Source organism: Pseudopipra pipra, chromosome 1, assembly GCF_036250125.1.
Source record: "Pseudopipra pipra isolate bDixPip1 chromosome 1, bDixPip1.hap1, whole genome shotgun sequence".
Classification (NCBI taxonomy): domain Eukaryota; kingdom Metazoa; phylum Chordata; class Aves; order Passeriformes; family Pipridae; genus Pseudopipra; species Pseudopipra pipra.
The window spans coordinates 148,321,636-148,342,995 of record NC_087549.1 but is presented as its reverse complement, the minus strand read 5'-3'; the positions used below and the strand labels follow the sequence as shown (position 1 = coordinate 148,342,995).

General features: G+C 39.9%; 1 protein-coding gene and 1 long non-coding RNA gene across 5 annotated transcripts in view; both read left to right on the top strand.

Moving 5' to 3' along the window:
• The window catches only part of DPP6 (dipeptidyl peptidase like 6), a 549,686-nt gene that overhangs the window by 149,904 nt on the left and 378,422 nt on the right, over positions 1-21,360 (top strand). The gene's annotated exons all lie outside the window — the stretch shown is intronic.
• The window catches only part of LOC135403961 (uncharacterized), a 32,342-nt gene continuing 11,585 nt past the window's right edge, over positions 604-21,360 (top strand). For both annotated transcript variants that reach the window (XR_010425541.1, XR_010425540.1), the window contains exons 1-2: positions 604-21,041; positions 21,199-21,284. This is a non-coding gene — a long non-coding RNA (uncharacterized LOC135403961). The remainder of the gene's footprint in view (positions 21,042-21,198; positions 21,285-21,360) is intronic.

The following is a 21,360-nucleotide window of genomic DNA, read 5'->3' as shown; positions in this document are numbered from 1 at the left end:
GAACCTCTCCTGTCCCGGGGCAGGAGGAGTTCTCCGCGGTGCCAAACTCCTCCTATCCCTGGTCATAAGGAGCTGTTCTGAAGCCGACTTGTGCCGGGGCAGGAGGAGCTGTGCCAAACCCTACTGGGACGGGTGCCGAGGCGAGCAGGCAGTGACCTCTCACCCTTCACCGTGGTGAGATGGTGGCAGAGACAGGGAGTTCCTCTCCCGCCTCTGGTGGCAGCAGTCAGGCTCGCTCAGGATGAGCAAATGCACCCTTAGGCATGAAACCACCAAGGAAAAGGGAAAAGTGAGGCAGGCAGCGAGCAAAGACTATGGGAGAAGTGCAAGGAGGGTGGTCTGTTTGTGTAAGGTCCCAAAAGCACAAGCTATTGCTTATTATGGTGATAGGCTTATTGAGACATCATTGGAAACACTTTCCTTAGGTGATTAGACTTCTGTTTTCTGTTTTGCACTAATATTATAGTGGGCATTCACATTGTCTTTCATCCTTCAACGTCAATGTAGTAGGAAAAGCCAGATCATGTAGCAACAAAGTTGTGGGGTTTTTTGGTTGGTTGGTTTTTGTTTTGGTTTTGTTTTATTTTGTTTTACCTTGTTTTGGTTTTGTTTTATTTTGTTTTACCTTTTTTTCAGTTTGGTTTCTGTTTTTTTTTTTTTTCCCTCTGCCCACATTTGGAAATATCAAAACAAACCTGAGAATGAGACTGTTCTGTTCTTGACTTTGTCATGTGATTAATAATCGGGAGAGAACTGAGTGGTTTTTTATGGGTTACTGATGATGACTTTTCCCATTGAAATATGTGTGCTGCATTGAGCACTATATTTTTAAGCACCAGTACAGACCTCAATGCAGTACAAAACAGAGAGAAAGACAGGATCTTGCCTTTGAAGGTCATGGTATTATAAGTAAGCATTTTGTTCCCTGGAAGTACTACTGGTGGAAAAATACTACATGAAACCTATACAAAGTTAAAGAGGAGGCAGTAACTCTCTAAGAAACACAATCATGATTTTATATGACAACTGCTGACTTCATTTTATACCACCATTGAGACAGACTTGAGAACATTGTTTTTGTAATGTGAAAGTATAGCAAAGCAGAGGTCACAACATTTTTTAGAATTTTGAAAAGTCATTATTATGTTTCAGCTTGTGATAGGTACATGACAAAATATATATATATATATATATATAGTAGACCTAACTTGTGAACAAAACCTGGAATAAATATTGCAAATTTTTCATGTTAGTTATTAGTCTGATGAGACAATCATGTTATTTATGGGAGGAGTAGTAAGAAAACTAGGTTCTGTATAAATGACTCCAGAAAACCACTTCCTAGTTGGCTCTGTGGCATTATTGACATTAAAGTTAATTACTGGAACAGCTGTAAACAAAATTTTAGTGGCCTTTTGGCTTTGTTAAAGGATTAGCTTTTCACTACATTTATTTGGATATGAGGAAACATCTGTGAGAACTCTTTGTTCAATCTAGTGTGGTGCAATATGCCAGTTATGAAGAATTTTGGAAACATAATTCTCCTTTTTAGTCTGATGAGATTACCTTTTAGATAGTAGTGATGACTGATTTTAGATTGATGAGATTAATGCTTTCCATATTATACTGTGGAAGGGATTTTCTCCTACATGTTGACTTGAGAACTTTTTTCCCACAAAATAGAGCTTCTTCATCTTTTCCAGGCTTTTTCTTCTTTGGCATCACAGTGATTAATGAGTTTAATTTTTGCAGGCAACTGCCAGGAGGTGCTGAGTAAGATGTATCATGCTGATTGTGTGTAACGCTGCTCCTTTTAATTACTGGGATGATAACAATGCATTAATCAGGTGCATAAAAAATTCAGTACTTTTCTGTAACACAGAATATTGATCTATTTTATAAGGCACTGACTATAAAACGATGATCACAGAAGTCCTTCTTAAATTGAATTTTGTATGATAAGTTGTCTTTTAAAAATATTGAACCCCCCACTGAAACATCATAAAACTCTTCTATTTTAAGAGCCATATGCTGCATTCTTACAGGTTCATTACTTAGCCAAAACTCATGTTGGTTTTAACAGGAGACTTAACCATATAAAGAAGCCAGTCCCAAAGTACAAAAGACCTCATTTCTTTGAATATTCTTTCTACAACTGAATTCTGAATATTTCTTTCTTTCCTGCATTTGCTTAAAACTGTATTTGGCCATGAACTATACTTTACTAGTCCTGCAGTTGATTATTCAGACTGATTTAGCTTTTGAGAAGTTTTTCATTCAGATATAAATAGAGATTATTTTGAGATGCTTCAGTAAAACTGTGTTTCCTGCTTGGATAAGTTAAGGATTTAGTAAATCAAATATCCTTTGTTTACAGACTGAGTCTGAGAAAGTGAGAGTCAGAGCCATTAGTGTAAAAAAAATGTAATTTAGTATGTCAAACTTGCTGTTGCATGTAATTGAAAGTGTTAATTTTCAGTTCATTATTTGTCTGATGAGAAGAGATATTGCTTCCTAAAAATGTGTGTCAAGGACAGTGTTTCAGTAAGGTTGAGGCCTGAGCTGTAGGCAACAGGCATTTCAGAAGTGAAGTGCTTTTTTTCCTAGACACTTGAGTGAATTGATTGTATAGAAGGGTTTCTAGGACTGTGGGAATCATGACTTTACTATAAGATATAATAATTTGAATTGTAACCAGAAGCCTATCTACAAATCTGAATTGTTGTGCATATGGGCAGAAACTACGGTTTGAATCTGTAAGAATCTCCTCTTCTGCCTCTTCTAGGTGAGTTCTTGGGTGCTGAACTCAGTTATCTTACAGTCAATAAGATGTGGAGAGCTGGGACTAGTTCTTTCAGTGGAAATAGTTAGGCCCTGCTGACATTCTGTAAGCTCGCCTTTTGAAATAAATAGAAATTGCAGCCTACTTCCTTCAGAAAGAATAGTTATAAACCTTATAAAAATCATGGGTTATATTTGCACAGAAGCCCATCATATATTCTGTCATTACTGAATACTGGACACTCTGACCTGCAGGTGATAAACTTTTTATACTTTGTTTTATAGCTATATTTATAATTAAACTACCTTATGATATTTGCTACGGGTTTAAAATCAGTCTCTATTTCTGCAGCCTTTACTAGCCATGGTGATGATACATGCACTAAAAAATCTGCCAGAGAGAATGTATTTTTAAGTATTCAAGAATAACTGTGTGAAGGGGCTGAATCATCTCTCTAATGGAAGTGAACTGTGCAATAGGTTGGGATACCTCATGTAGAGTACTCAGCTCACATTATTTCTCTTTTGAGCAAGTAGCAGAAAGTGCAGAAAGAAGAGACTGGACCCAAGGTTGGAGCAGCTCAAGTTGGTTTCCAAGGGGTCTTTCAAAGATATGGGAAGTGTGAAAAAAAGTCTGTATGTGCTGTTCTCCATCCGTTTGTATATTTTTGTTTCAGAAAAGGCCAGACAGAAGACAGTTCTTATGGTGTCTATCACAGCTTTGAAAATGCTCTTTGGGAGTCAGAAGAATTTGTCCCTTGAAATAAAAAACTTTACGTTATTTTGGGTTTATATATCTGTGCTCGTGGTGGTCCAGGAAAATCTCCCATTGTAGTTCATTAGCTGCAAGGTGATTTTGCTGGGATTTTTGCCCGATGTGCTGGATGATTCCCAGCACGTTGCTGTGAGGTACGAGCATTTTCGTCCCGTGACCAAGGGGTGGCAGCGTGTCGTGATCACACTGTTCCTATGGAGTGCTTGGCTTTTCCTTGCTTTTACAGGAAAGCACCAACCACGCACTTGTTTACATACTCATACCTACACGTGAGGGTTTTACTCAATTTCTTATTGCTTTCTCTAGGTCTGAGGGAAATGATGACAGTTTTGCAACTTTCTTTTTCATGTTCAGAGAGAAATATTTGTTTTCAAAGCTCGTAAAAAATGGTTCGACAATAGTTTTACATGGCCCCATATTCAGGCATGGGGGAAGGAGGGGAGGAACAAATCTTTCTTCTAGGGAATGTTTTTCTCTTATCTCCCAAAAGAAAACAAAAAAGCCAGTGTTTTTGCAAAAGCCTCTTTCGCTCATAGCAGGTTGTGATAAAGTGTGGCTTTTTAAAGTACGCACAAATAATTTAGTTTTGTAATGTCAAGGTTTTTGAGAAGATTTGTGGTCAAATTAAAAAATACATATTGTAATATATTTCCTATTTAGATGCATAAATAGTCATTTTGGATCAGGTTCTTACCCATATATGCTCATATAACTCATATAGCTTTGAAAATGTTAGTGTATTCATTAAATTGTGGGTGTTTGGTACTGATAAGACTCAGTGTGGGTGAGTTAACTGAGTTAAAACATATTTTGAGTTTGTGCATTCATGTATATGAATAGATCACTGTGCCAGTCTTTACTGCCAATATGAAACTACAAAAGGGAATAAGAATGGGCACTGGACACATGTGTCTTGCAGCACAGAGCAATGCAGAAGGGAACAGAGGGAGAGCGTGGTGGTACAATCCAGTAAGATGTTCTGAAGGATGAATGGGCCGGAGTTTTTGTGTAGTGGAAACACAAGTCCTTCCCAAATTTTCCGCCTTAGAGTGTTTGGGGACCTTCGTTTCCCACATTTGGCCAGAGTTTTAATTATGTCTCATCTTTTAAGCACTTTAATTTAGAGCTCTTTCATAGTTTGTTTTGTTAAAATAGCACTTGAAAGCCTTCCTAAAGATTAGAGCAAAGATTAATGTCATTTTTAAGCTTCAGAGAACTTGTAATGTGGAGCTAGGGAGAGAGGTAGAGGGAGTCTGATACTCATTCACTTTGCAAGCAGTTAAGTTTAAGCAAAGGTATCGAAGTGTGTGAGGTAATGTGAAAAAGCCCAATATTGTGATTCTCTGCTGGTGAAAACTTACCAGATTTCCACTGAGCATGTTTTTTTAATTGCTTATCACTTGCATAGTGTAAATTATTTTCCTCTAAACAAGGTGCTTGTTAGTGGACTTCAGTTATTGCACAGATTCTTCCATGAGTTGCTATCCCTGTGCCTTTTAAAAGTGCACTTATTATTATCTTCAGTTTGCAGGTGGAAAATCAGAGGCAGAGTTGACACACAGACAGTTCATCTCAGCTCTTTGGCAGTGATGGTCTGCTGTGGCTCAGCCCTGTGAGCTGTTGCAATTTCTGGCTCTGGGCCTCAGGGGCTTTACGACTAAAAATCGTTCCAGTTACCACCAAGGATATTCTTACAGGTGTAAAACTAATTGTGAAGTCTGGCACATTTAAGTCTTTGCTGTGTCTAGCACTCATTTCTGACAGTTTTCATGTGACATTTCAAATGTCTGATGTTTCCCTCTAGCTGTTCAAGGCTTTGGAGTTTGCTTTGAGCAAAAGGAGATTTAAAGCATCCAAAAGGAAGGATAGGAGTATCTTAATGCTTTCATTATAATATTTTTGGGAGGGGTGGTTTGGAGCTTTTTAAGTTTCTTTTCTGTATTTGTCAATAGCATCTGCTCCAGCATTTCAAGCAGATTTCACTCTAGGCAGACCTCAAAAGCAAATGCAAATTTCTCCCTAGGCTTGCTGTCTTGGATGTACAGAGCTACATGAAATGGAAAAGCAGCAGTGGGAAATACCTGGTAGCCTCAGCTCCAGTTGTACTGTAGTCATTAATTTTAAAGTGTTTATGACAAAAGTATGTATGTGTTGCTTATTGGCCATTAAAATGAGCTCCAACTCTGTATAAAAGAATGTAACTGTGGTATTTTGGTCAGAGGAGAAATGAAACCCATGGAGACTGAGCAATTACAGATGTTACTTCAGTCTCCAAGCCCTTGGTCTGAAGACACTTGGTGAGCAGAACCAGCAGGAGGTTTACACAGAATCCCTGTGCCTGCTGGTTTCCTCCTCTTCTGGCAGAGGCAGAGGGAGAATTAAATCCAGCATCTAAGCAGCAGCAGGAGGTTTGTTACTGCCTGCTGTCCCTTCTCAAGGGTATAAGCAGTGGTTGGCAGAACCCTATGGAGTTTGTGTCTGTGAAGATGAATTCAAGTGTCCTGCAGTGCCTCTGGCTAAGGGGGACTAAAGAAGACTTTTATTTGTAAGACCAGCCTTTGGCAAAATAAAAAGTATGAACTGCTTGCAAAACAGACATTCATGCTTGTACCAGGGCCACAGAAAAACAATCTGGTGGCAGATGCTGCTGCTGTCAGGTAGGGTGGTATGGGACATGGCTTGGGGGTGGATGGCTCTTTCCACTTGCTCCAAAGACCTCTGAGTCCCTTATGAGAAATAGAGACAGCAAGCACAGCTCATGTCTCCCTCTCTCCTTTTCCCCAGCCCTACCTCACAGGAGAAAAACCCTGGGTTTTTTTGCACTGCTGGGAAGCCATGAGTCAGTTCTTCCTCCCTGTCTAACAGGTGGCTGCAGGCAACTTTGTCTCTCTGTGCCCTGGTGCCTAAAGATGGATCTCCCAGGAAGACCTCAGATGGCTCCTCTCCAGCTGCTTCACAGTGACATGCCCTCTGGCATAGCAAAATTCAGCTTCTGCCTGTCTCCCCTGCTCTCCTTCTAGGACAGGCAGATTGGGTTATCTTGTATTCCAGAGGAACAAGGAGCCTTGAGCAGAGAGAAAAGAGTATGCTTGGATCTGCTTTTAAATAGTGTTTGACCTCTTGCATAAGAGTCTGATTGTCCCAAGATAAGTTTATTGCATACACAGCTCTGAGATTTGCACAGATTGCTCGTAGGATTATGTTTCATGTGACTGTAGAATCCTATCTTTGTTTGTCATTTATTGCTAAATCCCTCCTCATGTCTCTGGGTAATCTATATTAAATATGGTTTGTCTTTGATTTTGTTTTTCCTATTTCCTTTAGGTGTGAGAAAACAAAAGTAATGTTTAAAAGACCAAACTTCTATTACATTGTTGATAAGGAAGCTGTTGCCATAGAGACATAAATGGTTTGTAGTGAACAGAAGATTTTGACTTTTACTAGTCTTCCTTTATTAATACAGTTCCTCTGTCTGCTCTATATTGTTTTCTTTTTCTTTTCTCCTTTTTTTTTTTTTTTCATGTGGGTGTTTGTAATCCCAGATACAAAAGGAGACACGTGGAGAAAACACTAAAGGTATTATAGTGCTTCACAATGGTCTCTTTGATAAAGTGGGTGCTGTTGAAGCAGCTCCTTTGTTCTATTATGAACTGCAGCACAAACAACACTTGTCAAAACACATACAGTGAGTCATTGCAAACAAGGGCAGTTAATTAAGACTGACATAGCCAAGATTTAGGATCACAGTAACCCCACCTATTGTACTTGCCTTGTACTCTGTGCTTGAGTGTGGTGTGCTTGGAAGAGGCTTCTTCAAGGAGTGGGTAATTCTCACTGATTTCTGGGCACGTTTATGTACCTTCTGTTTGAGGTGGCATGGATCTTTGGTAGAGTATTGGAATAACTATTAGGGAAATCTTGCTTGTCTGCCAGTGACTTGCTGCATGACCTTCCACTAGTTATTTATCCCTGCAGGGGCAGGACCTGCATCTCTTAGATACCATGAAGGAATCAAGGCCATGACTTCATTTGTGGCTTCACTGTGGTAGTCCAGAATTAAATAATTTCTGCTTCTGGCCTAAAGCTTTGGGCTAAAAAGAACCCATAGAAACATGAGATTATTAATAATTAGTAGTGCAGTCATTAATTCTGACATTGGAAACATTTGTGGGAGCATTGCTAATAACCAAAACAGGCTTGATTGTGCTTGTTTATGGTGGGCTAAAGGTCTCCCTCATTACAATGTTTCTCAGGCAGTGCCAGGAACTGATAATCACTATAATGTACATTTTTTCTTTTAGCTAAGAAAAGCTAATAAGCATCTGTAGTTTTGAAAATGTCAGATTGAGCCAAAGTGCATGCAATTAGATAAGGATAATGTAGCAGATAATAAGAAGATACATGATGCTGGATAAGCAGTTATCAGACTGTTGTGCTTTGGCTGCTAAAGTGCTACATGTCATATAAAAGAAAGTGGTTGTTGGTTGAGGGAAGACATGCCAGAAGTTGTCAGAAATGGAAATGCAAGCTAATGTGGTAAAGTGACAAGGTTAGTCCTGGGGGACTATAAACATGGATGTCAGGCTTTTGATAAATGGAAGGGTTGTCTGGGTTAAAAGTCATGTATTTGGGAGGTGTGAAAGGCCACTGAGGAAAAAAAAGGAAGCAAATATGGAAAGGAAGATGAGTAGATGGGAGTAATTTGTGGTTCCTGTCTCTAAGGTTTCTTTTTACCTTGTGTGTGATGTCTGGACTGTTCTGGCTACTTTAGTGTGCTAAAACCTTTCTGAGACAACTTCTTTGCCCAAAAGGAGTTACAGCCATGATGAACTGATTAAGCGAATTTTCAGTGAGTGTCCTCAGTTTAATTTGCCCCTGGGGAAAAGAATTGAGGCACACTCTGAAAGCAAGAGAAAAAACAAGAGGATGAAAACCAGACAAGGGACAAGGAAGGGAAAGAAGAAAGAGGAAAGCTGTGGTGCACAGAACTGGATGCCAGCTTTGATACTGGAAGACAAGGAGTTTTGCTTCTAAAATATTTTTTGCTATAGGGCAAAATATGTCTTTTGGCTGAGACAGAATATTCCATATTTTCCTTTTCTTCCTACTTAGCCTAACGCAGGAGCTGGTTCTGGGCAGGAGGGCAGATTCTTCATAATCTGGAAGAACAGGTTTTCTTGTGTAATTTTTTTTTTTTCTGGAATGTCTCCTCCAGCCTTTATCCCACCTCTTGTGAAGTGTTCTGGTGTCTTCAGAGGGAAGAGATTGGAAGCCATTTCTCCTGTGTTTTGGTTCTGTGATAACTTTTACCAATTTTTTTTCACTCTTTAGAAAGCACCAAGTATTTAATATCTTTATAAAATACCTAACAGAAAAGCTGTATAGTTCTCATCCTCTCCTTTTCTGTAACATCTTTAAGAAGATATTCTATACATACTTAAGTAGTGACCAGCTATGTAGTGTTACAGCTGCAGTCCTAGAAAAATAATATTATTATCCTTATGGAATGTTTGAATTGTGGATAACAAATTCAAGGTACATTTTTCCACTTACAAAACATTGTCCCTTTCCATTTCTGTTTACAGCAGAATATATCTTTTCTTTGGTGTATCTTCAGCCCAGATTAAATGTGTTTGTATTAGAGGGTTATATAGAATGTGTGTGTTTCATGCAGGTGTTTGGAGTAGTCTCAAGGAGAATCATAGATTCACAGGATGGTTTGGGTTGGAAAAGACCTTAAAGATCATCTTTCCCATGGGCAGGGACACCTTCACTGTCTGTGAGCATTTGAACTCAGGCAGGGGTTTAAAATTCTCTTCCTATGAATGTTCAGGGAAGGTAGCAGCACATTCACAGGATGTAAATGCAGAGCATGTATAAACATGGCCAAAAGGGTGCTTGTGGTGTTGTTGCCTTTTTTTGTTTTTATAATTCAGTCAATAGAAAGTTATATGCTTTTCAGTAAGCTGTTCTTCTCCAGGCATTGGACAAACTTGATATTAGAGGAGAGGAAAAAGAGAGGAAATCCACTGTCTTCTCTATATTGGGTCATGAGGGAATATTTCCTTTCTCTCAGAGACACAAGGGTGATGATAACAACTACACATATCTGTGGGGGCTCTCTTCTCTTTGGATGAGTTAGAAAGAAGCACCTCATGGCACTGGACAGAGAAGGTGAAGGTGAAGAACAAGGTTAAAGCCCGTTTAATCCCACTTTGTAAATCTGCATATGAAATCCCTCAAATTATAACCATATTCCCTCACTGTTTCTTCCTGTCTGTGCTAAGCTGAAGCTCTTCTGGGAATGGGCTTTTGGCAGATAGCACATCTCTATTGGGCTGGAAAGATATGTGAGAATGCCACAGTCAGCTTTTTAACTGTGCAATTTAGTATAAAATGTAGGGAGCAGCAGTGTGAATCAGAGGATTGAATTTGCTCTAAAAGTTCCACAAAAGGCTCCTCTTTTTCTAAAGACAGATTGTGCCAGTCCAACCTGAAAAACTATAATTTAATTTGAAAGCACCGTTCTGCATTCCTTTCACCTGATCTCGATTGGTGACAAGCCATAAAATTTCTCTGTGGTCCACTGGAGTTCAGTAGATGAGAATTTCCTAACTTCATAAAATGATTAAAAGCACTCCAAATGTGTACTATTAGCAAGGTTTCTTTGAGACAACTCAATCAGCAGGCTTCAGGGGCCTTTGTGAAGGGTTTGGGGAGCATTGCTTGAATGGCAGCTCTCTGGGATAGGTAATAACTGAGGGAAAGACTGCAAGGCTTTATGCTTACACTAAAAGAAAAAATGGTAGTGCATTTGTCTGACAGTGTTTTTTCCTGTTTGCCACAATGCCATGATAAATTGTGCAAGGATCAATGTCTCTAGCAGGGATAAGCGATATCTGTGTGGCTGATTTTGGCAGCAGCCCACTCCTGTGTTTTTCTTTAACCCAGTGCCTTGGACAGCACTGGAAAGCAGAAAGAAGTAGATTGGTTTTATGTGTACTGCCTGTATCTCATCTAGAAAACTCATCTTCCTCCAGCATGTTGGATCATAAACCAAAAACTGAATCCACTTTCATCAAATGTTTGGAAGTAATGAACTATTCAGGACCGTTTTGTTCTGTTCAAGGCATTTCTACAAACAGAAGAGGGATGATTTATCGACTCATTCCAAAATACATGCTGGGCATTAGGGACTGCCCTTCCTCTCTCCCTCTCCCCCCTTTCACACCGGTTGGCTGTGACTTGCCAAGCAAACAAGAAAACGTGACTATTTTATTTTTCTATTCCATTTGTTTTCATGAATGCCAAGCAGAGACTTGTTAAGGGGTGAATGGGCAGCCAGATATTTGGAAACTGAGCCTTTTAACATCAGTTAAGGTGCCCCAAATTTCTAAGATCAGATGAAGAAATCTGATGGCTGCTTTTAGTCAAATGGGTTATTTGAGAGATTCTTGATACTGCTAAGCTTTCTGATGAAAACTTAGAATATATGTAACAGTGCTTATTTCTTTTTTCTTCCTCTGGAGCTCAGAACACTCCAGCAAGGTACAGCACCAAAATCTGTTCTTTACATCACAGTGATGTAATCTTTAGACTTTCCAAATGTAAATTCGTGTGCTGACTAAAAGGCAAAGAGGCTTTTCATACTTAATGGGTCTTATCTCTTATCAAAGCTGGAGATTAGAATTTTCTATGATTTCGCTCTCCCTTTTGCTGATAATGGTGGAAATGGAGAATCTATCCATTCTCAGGATATCTATCTAGCAGAAAGTTTCATTGTCAGACCCAGGCATTTCCAGCATTTTTTTTTTGATAACTTCAATAATCACTGCTTCTCATTTATTCAGGTCAATGGACCCTTCTCGGGGGACTGTGAAGTTTTTTAAGGTGAAAGATATTGTTGGAATAAGAATTGATGGCTGTAATCTGGTCATAAATTGTTTTAGGCAGGAAATAATAAGAGTTTTAAGATCTTGAGCATTGAAGTATTGAAATAGTCTTCCAGAAAGAGCAGGCAAAGATAAAAGTTATATCTAGCTTTAAGACAGATCTCAGATACCCTACTTTTCTGGGATTATATACCTGCCCTTGAAAGCAAAGAAAACACAGGGTCCACTTTTACAACTAAATCTATTGAAATTTTGTGTGAACTCATGAAGAGGTCTCTGCCTCCAGCTAGGTAACAGAAACCTAAGTTTTAGCAGTTTCATGCAGGCTAAATATCTTTTCAAAGAATCTGCTGAAGAGGTAAACATTATTGCATTCAGTGTTTGTAAAAAAACCCCAAAATAGTCATAGTCAAACAGGTTATACGGGGCTGAATCCAGTCTTTGCTCATATTTTTAAGATAGTTCTGTCAGGTTTATTCAGGAGTCCCTTGATTTTGCTGCATTTTAAACAAACTGTGTCAGATGTATATGATATTTCTCTGAGCATTTCTAGCTACCGCCCTGTAGGCGAAACACTTTTCCATTTCAAGAGGCAAGATTTTAAGAGGTCTGTCACTAGGAGGGCAGTAGCATCTATAGACATTTATGTTGCAAATGGTCTGTGTGGGGAAATCCAATTCAGAGCAGTTCTTTTTCCCTTATTGTTGTAGAATTGTATGTTCTTTTTTTTTTTTTTTTTGCCAAAGTGCTTTAGTGTTTTCTGCATGAGTCCCAGAATCTTTTACAGACAGTACCTTTGCCTATCTCCATAACAAAGACAGATTGCAGAAGGAAAGCCTATGGATGAGAAGCTCTTGGAAGAATATCAGACAGTTTGTTTTCTGTTATAGGACCACTAAAGTGTATGAAAAATTACGTGAGTTGCAGATTTTGGTATCTAAAGAGAATTTAGTATCTCAATACATTCAAATGATTGAGAACACTGGCTGAGTTTTAACAGCCTTACTGGATATTTTCCTTTTTTAATACAAATGATCCCTAGGCCACAAGAGCAGTGCTGTTCATATGATAGAACTGCCCAGCTGTAACCACCCAAGTTCATCAAATCCTCTCTTGTGACTCAGAAACAGGCAGAGCAAGAGTTCACTTCATCTAGGAACACACCTGGTGCCCTTCAATGACTCACTGCACTGTGGGGGTTCATTGTGGGTTTAACATGATTTGAAAGGGTTGAATAATAAAACACAAATTGTTTTAGAAACTCTACCTGGAGGAGCAAAACTGCCCATTGCTACGTGGCATTTGTCTAGTGAGAAGTCCGGGTTTAGTTCTCTGCCTTTTTCCAAACCCCATCTCTCATCATGAGGTCTTGGCTGCTGCTGCAGACCCAGGAGGCATCTCCTCTCTCTTGTCTTTTCTGAACACAGGAGACACAGGTGAGTGTAAAAATTACCCAAGAAAGGTTACCACAGGCAATAAAAGGCAATTCCTGTTAGCTTCTGCCCCTCAGTACCCCAATGCTGATTTTTCAAGCTCCCGGTGACTCAGGATGTTGACAGTGTAGGAGTGGCAGTGCCTGGATTGTGAGCAGCTGTGTCCTTTACTGTGTCTGGCCCTGAGCACTTTTGAGAACTTGACCTATGGCACAGACTTGTTTAATGGAGATACTTCTTCAAATCAAGCGATGAGAGGCATATGTGTGAAGGTGTTCAACGTAGCAAGACTGCTCTAAGGCAGCAAATTTTTTATCAATGATTCCAGCACTGGCAGAGGAGAAGGGCCCTCTCCCTTTTTGAGCAGTGCAGGAGGGGAACAACAGACGTGGTGCTTTCTGAAATGGGTGCTGAGGCAGAGTGGTGATGGTGGTGCTATATCAGTGCAGTCAGAGGCAGAGGATGAAGATGACAGCTTCTCACAAGTGTAAAGAAGTGGTTTGGGTGTTCAAAACAGCCAAAAATAATCTCCAGGTATTTCATTCCAGCAGCAGAGGGAAAGCATGCTGCATGTGAGTAGTAAGTCACACAACATCGTGGCTAGGGCATGTGACTGGAAGTTAGAAAGCTGTTCTTGTATGGCATTTAATTTTTCAGAGACATTTAAATCCCTGTGTTGTATTGGGCAGATTTTTCCAGAAGATTTTGGTTATGCAATAAAAGCCATCTGATATTGTTTCTACAGTGCTGTTAAGATGAAGTGTTCTTATTATATCCCATAATCTTACTTGAGCTTTCTGTTCTTGATGGTTTTTCTAAGCCCTGGGCCAAAGGCATTGTGATAGAAATTATTCACCCAACAAAATGTCCAAACTGTGAAGCACTAAAACTCTTTTCCTTTTTTTTTCCTACTTCTCAAGGCAGCAAAGATCAAGCAGTACAGCTTATATTGCTTGAAAGTGATAATATGTGTTGAAGACTCAGGATTTTTATGGTTATTTGAGCTGGATTTTCACATGCCACCAAACACACAGTCGATCTAAATCAGTGCCTCCCCAGGGCCATGTCTGCCCAAGGGATGCACGTCCCTCATGCCAAAGCTCAGTGCAGGGCTCAGTGTGATGCTCTTGTGGAAGAGCTGTGGGTACCACAAACACTGTGTTACGCCAGTGCAGTGCCAGTTTTCAGCTGCTGCTCATTCATATTAGTCAGAACTAATTTATCTACTGATTACTCACACTGCTGTAAACCTTCAGTTGCTGATAGAAGTTGTTCAGGCCTCTTTAAATACCTCTATGTGGTATTACAATGTACATATTACAATATACAATATTACAGTATACGGTACCCATCACTATGTCGGGTACTCCAAACATACCAACAGTGCTGGACTTAAACTTGCCAGTGAATCCCTCATTACTCAGGTTTCCTTGTGTGCCTTTTGTTAGTCTTTAATTAAATGGTTGCGTGTCACTGTGGTTGTGTTTGTTGTTTTGCACAGGACCCCTCTTCCCATGCTCACAGTGGTTTAATGAAAAGCTCTTCAACATTTCATTTTCCACTCATTGTTTAATGTATGGCCTTAGGCCTTAGTCTGCACTCTCTTCAGATCCTGTTTAATTTTCTCTTGGGCTCTTCTCTAGCATTTACTGCCACAATATTTGAATGCATCTCAAAAACTAGTGAATTTGTTTTCATGGGACAGCTGCTGAGCATGAGGAGGGGTTTATTCCCCCAAGCTGAGGAACAGTTCTTAATGTAACCTGAATACCTTGATGCAGAGACAATTTTTATGAGAGTCTAAAACACAGATCTGTGACCTCGGTGACAGTGCTGATCCTCAGCATTTCTCAAACAGTATCGGAAGTCCCAGAGGTGAACATTTGTGAAGTAAGTAACACTGTAGTGCTCACTTAGCAAAATTCAGCTAAAATGTTTTGCCCAGCATCACAGAATCTGGTTGTATGAGAGACAGGGAAATCATCTGTGTCTTCAGCATGTCTTGCTTAGTCATGAAACTGTCCTTCCTCCATTTTTCCAGCTCAGTGCTTCATTTGCTGCATGCTGCTGTTTTTCAGTCATGCATGTCACCATGGGCCCTGCTAATTCCCTCATGAGGCCTTTGCACTAGAAATCCCTGTGTGCTCAAGGACAAGGCTAAATTAAGGTTAGTTCTATATAGACCCCCAATATTATGCTGTACTTAGTGTTAAAGCAAGACTTGTAGGGAGATGTAATATCTTTTATTAGGGCAACTGGTCTTGTGGGTAGACAAACTTTCAAGTGCATGAGCCCTTCAGATTCCTCTTACATCAGCTGACTTCCTCCTACAAACCACATCTCTTTTATGTCCTCAGATCACTGAGTCTACAGAAGCAGCCCCGTCTTGGAAAAGTGAGCAGGAAAACAAGAGGTGGCATAACATGGCAGCAAATGGAGTCCCCAGTTATTCATCAGTAGATTAAATGTAGGAGGGTGTGACTGTTAACAGAGTAACTGAGAATAATGTTGTTCTCATGATCTCTAAGAATCTGATATTGTGGGGAAATAGGGCCATCTCTGCAGTGTCACAGCTGTCAAGACACTGGAAATATGTAAAGATTTGGGAATGCTGAATTCTTTTCCGATAGCAAAGGGCATATTTTGGTAATTTCCACCTGATTCATTAGAAAATCACATCAACAGCTCTGACACATTTCCACTATCTGTTCCCCTTTTGTAGGCATCTGACTATCTTTTGTAACATGCATTAACAATAAATTATTTTAGTAGAACTTACCTTTCTGTTGGTATTCATACAGTTCCTGACACACAAGGGATGTGATTTGTGCTGGAGTAATTAGGTAAACTTAACTGAGCTGTTTTATAAATGAACTGATTTTTTTCTAACCTCTCCAATTTCAGTTTACATGAAACTGGCAAGGTTGTCTTGACGTTAGGGACAGTTCTGACAATGGCAATTTAATTTAGGCTAAATTAAAACAGAAGAAGGGAGTTGTAGCAATCTCTCCAGATGGGTGAAATCACCTTTCAGAAAGTCTCCTAATCACTAAGACATAGGATTTTATAGGGCTGCCTTGTCTTACCACCTTACAGAAATAATTAGACAGTCGTAGGAGCAAAGTTTAAACCCAGGTGTTTGATTTCTTGAGAGAGTGTTTTACACTCCATGATAGAGAATTCTCTGGCCTATGTAATCATTTAAGTATTCCATGCAAATCAGCTCACATGGAAAAGAGTGACAGTATCCTCTCCAAGCATATTTCCAAAATCTTTAGTCTGGGATACACAAGGATGAATTTCCAGGAGGTCCAGCAGTGGACCAAAACCAACTAAGCTGAAAGAAAAAAACAAAACCAAAGTGCAATTATTTTTTCATGTTCTATCTTGTTCTCATGCATGTTCTTCTGAAATGTTGTATTTTTCTAGTTGTTACTTCGCCGTGTTTATCTCTACTGAAGCTATTCAAGAGCTGTTTATCTTCTTGTATCTTCAGTGTTTTTATTCCTGAGAAAGTATAGTTGAAACTTGTCTCTTGTTCATCTTCCTGCTCTGTGGGATGCCACATCTGAGTTAAGTTTAGGCAGAACTTCAGACCTGATGTAACATTCTTAGAGGATTTTCCAATTTTTAAAAAGACAGAGCATCCTTAGGGTTTTATAACATTTCCTGGATGAGTCAATAGGAAGAAATGTTCATCATTGGTTAATGGAAAACAGGAGTCCTCCTGCTAAGAGAGAAATGCAGCACCACAGGATTTTTTATTTTATTGCTTTATATTGCAAAAGATATGCTTCCAAATTCTCTGAGGCTGGAGAAACTTCAGGTACCTGGAAAATAGAAATATTCCTTGTCTTCAGTGGTTCAAAAGACTAAATTTGAAAGGGAATATAAAAAGAAACAAATAGAGGTTTATGAATGAATGCAGAAGAAATTATTTGTGTGTGTGCTCTGAGGACATAAGTGAGAGAGGTTTGCACAGAATTGGCCACAAAGAGGAAAACAAGCTAAAGTGTGGTCTGTTTGCAAGAAAACTTAGTAAGGGTGATATTCCTGAGACTGTTAAGAATTCTTTCTGTAAGGAAAGTTCAGTTTCAGTTTGTGGCCCATAAATATTTAGTAGTTTGCATTCAAGAGCAATAAAATATGAATTTAAAATAAAAAAAATGGTATTTGGTGCTATGTCCTATGCTAAAAGGAATAGTTCTGAACTATTTGGAGAAATAGGGTAGATCTGTTCAGTGTTTTCTGTAATTATGTTCAGTTCATCTGATCCTCTGGTCACAAGATTCTGCTGCACTGGAACTGTGGTTTTAGGTGTGAGTACTAAATAAGTAAAGAACTTGTAGTCCTGAGAGCACCAGACAATATTCAATATTCCCAAATCACCCTGAGCTCCTGTGTTGGAAAGAATTTGCTGCATTGCTGGAAAGGTGCTGGCATATTTAATGCAAGCAAGGGCAGCTTGCACACCTGATGTATGCAATGAACTTGTACCCACCTGGTAAAGCAGAAATCACAGAGTTTAGGCACATGAGCTGTTAAGTAGCAGCTCTCAGGCAGTAAGGGCCCAGTGAAGGCTAAACTAATCCAAATTACCTTGTGTTTGCCATGGGCTAAGAGTATGCACAAAGAAGGTTATTGCACATCAGCTGCCAAGTGATGGTTTTATTGCTTGCTGTATCTTGCCTGTTTGCACCTGAGCCCCAAGGAACAATCTGTCCTTTGGAGACAGCCTGTTTGTGCCTCTCCCATTGGAGTCTTGATCTGTGAGGGGCACTATGACAATACAGTGATGGACTGGTGAGTGTGGATGAGAGCAATCTGCTGTGCTGCCTCCAATCTTAGACTAAACTTGTGATCTTCACTTGAATTTTTAGTGCATAAAGTATCCTAGCTACCCTAGCTATCTCATTCTGAGCTTCCAAACTATTGATGAAATATTGGTTTAGTATTCCGTACCTAATAATGTGTATTTCTCTTCTTCCCTGAGACTGGTGGGAGCCTCTCATCTCCTCTGCAGATAACCAGCTTGAACTCTCTCTACCCCTTCCCCCAGAAAATGTCTGGGTACCCATGTGCTGGTTATATCTGCAAGATCTCTCCTTCACCCTAAACTCATAAGGATACTGGTGTGTCATGTCAGTCTAGACTGGACTGCAGTAAGTTAAGAAGTGGTGCACTTAATACAGATGTGTTTGGCTACTCTAGAAGGTTAAATTAATTGCAATCATCTAATCTGTTGTGGTCCTTCTGGTAGCTCACAGGTCAGATGTTGTACATGGAACACATTTGTCATCCATCCATCCATCCATCCATCCATCCATCCATCCATCCATCCATCCATCCATCCATCCATCTCTTTTAGCCTAGAGAAGACCATAGGAAGGTTCTTGCTCAGGAAAAGTTGTGCACCCTTTGCTTATGGAATAAGGGGAGCTGCTGTTGCCAGGGCTGTGTGGCAGATGCTGATGGAGCCAGAGCTCCATCCAGACATTATGCAACAATGCAGGGAGTGTTGGTGCTGGTTGTGGCTGGAATGCATCTTCAAAACTGCAAAGTTCTACATGAGATTGAATTGTTCTGGAGTTGTCTGACTGACACCTTCCTTCTGCAGGTCATGAGCTTCCATGAGTTATGCCAGCTCTGAGCTGAGGAACTGTTGATAGAGTGTAATCATGTTCTGAGCATGCCATGGTGACAGAGAATCCATCAAGGTGTTTAAGTCATGCAGTCATTAATGACTTTGCTATGCACCTCATTTTTCACCTGGCTTTGCCTGAATTTGTCTGGCTTCAGATTTCAAGCACTGATCTCTGCTGGGAGGCTGAAAACCTTTCTATCATTCTATATATTTGGTAGGGGAAGAAACTTGTGTGCTATTCATGTGGGTTTGTGCTAACATCACTTCCTTTTTTTAACTTCTTTTCCTACATATAACATTGAATGTCAGAAAAAACCTCCTTGATTTGCTCCTGCAAAGGTTTGGAAAAGAATTGCTTCAACTGTGGAGGTAGAGCTGCAACTCCTGTAGGTGTAGACATGTCTACTAAAAGGTTATTTTGACTGGGTGCCATTAGGAGTTTAGTCCTGGCAGCACAACTCTCACTGTGGGCTCCTTGTGGCTGCCAGAGACAAGAAGTTTGTGTTTGCATGGCCGACCTTGCTGAACTTGCTGCTGGGACTTAACTGCTCCAGGGATCTGAACTTGCTAAAACAAAACAAGTGTGGGCTGCAGTCTCCTATCACTGGGTATGAAGATATACTGCGTTTCTTAATTTATTTCTCCCTGATCCATATCTCTTGTCATGAAATTCAAATTACTTCTTACCACTTAGGAGTCAGCAAATTGCCTGTTTATTGTCCATGAGACTGATCAGAATGGAAATTCTGTGGAATGATATTGCAGAATTTTGAGTAAACAAGCTCACTTTTAGTAGTGTTTGTCTGTCATATTTTTAACAGAATACGAAGATTTAGAATGTGCTGCTCTTTACTGATAAAACATATTACAAATAATAAGAATAATTAACTTGAACATGGGAGTTTGGTTATGGGAAAGAACTGAGCTCTGCAGGGCTTTGGCATTTGAATATCTCTGTGGAACTGGCCTAGAATCTTGCACCTGGACCACATAAACGATGGATTCATGGCTTCTGCATGCAGACACCAAATGAAATTCAGGATAAAAGAAAGAAAATGGAGGAGAAGAATTTCTCTTACCCGAAATATACTGTATGTGTGTGATGAAACACAACAGCCTATTGAGAGAAACAGCAGAAATAAAAATACAATAATGGTAGAAAAAGGACCAAGAGAATATTCTTGGAATATGTGCAGAAAAAATTTTGACAGGAACCACTACTGATGCAGAAAGAGATATTAATTCCTCCTTCCTGTTGAGGGGGTAATAGGGTAGATAGTAAAATAACCTGGATAACTTTGGGTGTGGTGAAATTGAAATTCAAACTGCTGGAAAAGCTGATTTGAAGAGATCTGGTGCTTCAGCAGATACATTTCTAAGTCCTCAACACTGCAGGTAATGCTGGTTTTCCTGGTGTACTTAGGTCTGATTTTTAAACAGGCATTTCACAGAATGACCCTAATGTTACTCCACCAGGAAAAAATGTTTTTTTCAGCTGAAGTTCTTAACACAGCTGAAGTGATGAGCAGAGAGATGAGACCAAGAAGGTTATCTCCCATCCTTCCAGAATGGGCTTTGCTGCATAATAATACATTCTTCTGTTTGTCCAGTTTGACTTTAAATTATTCAAACTATGGGCATCCCTGAAGTAACCTGTTTCATAACTTGAATCTCAATGAGCCCCTCATTTCACAGAACAAACCCTGCTGAATGCCTCTGGGAGCTGCATGTGCTGATTTGGGATGGGATATGGGCCATGGAATATAAATTGTTCATGGCCAGCCGCAGGGCTTGAGAATGACACTGTGATCTAAGCTGTGGATCTCAGCTTAGAACAAACCAGCTGGCCATGTGTGCACTAATCTCTCTCTGTAGACGTTTTGAAGTGCCATCCTGTGAGGGCCATGGTGGGTATTGGTTTCAGTGGAGCCTGGGTTATAGCTGCTGTATTGAGACACCACTAATGGGATGACATGTGATCTGTGATTTGGCATTACTTTGCCATTACTCTCAACTGCCAGTTTCCAGATCAATGTAGAGAGTAGTGAACCCCTTCCTTTTAAGAAACAAAGTCAATGGAAATCCCCCAAAAAGCATTGGACAGAACATTGATCAACTGTTGGTAGCAGGTAAGCAGGGCTTGTTTTTCAGCTTTAGCTGTGCATGCCTGTTTTGCCATTTGGAACAGTCCTGCACAGCTTTCTTTCCCTCCTGGGAGTGAACATCATACTTTTCTGCTCCCATGTTGCTGCTGGGAAGGTGCACAGGATATGGAGGCACTTGAAAGATTCCCATCATGGTTCCTGTTGCATCACAGGAGCAGGTAGTGTGTCATCTGGCAGGTCATGCATGAGCCATTCTGTGTTATGTGTCACAAACATGTAGACTGAAAGGAGCATTCAGAGCAAAGCACAGTCTAACTCCTCTATTGCTGCTGCCTCCCAGGCTCTTCCTGGCACAGCACAGCAGGAGAAAACATGAGCTGAGCAGTGCACTGCCATGGAGAAATGGAGCAGGTAAGTATTGAAAAGGAAGACGTGCATCATTAATACTGTCAATTCCCAGCATCTATAAACTCAAGCCTCCACAATTTAAGATTTGATTGAGATAATCAGGAGATTAAATGATTCGAAGTCCCTTAAGGCCTTTTATGCTTTGCTTCTATAATTTCAGGTGTTAAGGTTCTGAAAGAAAGCTGGAGTCACCAAATAAATTCTGGTACTAAAACATAAAAGAATGCATACTGGATCACACAAAAGGTCAAAATATTTTCTGCTGTCATCTCTTTGACAATTGTCAGTAGCAGTTGCCTAGAGAAAGAATATTAGTCCAGTG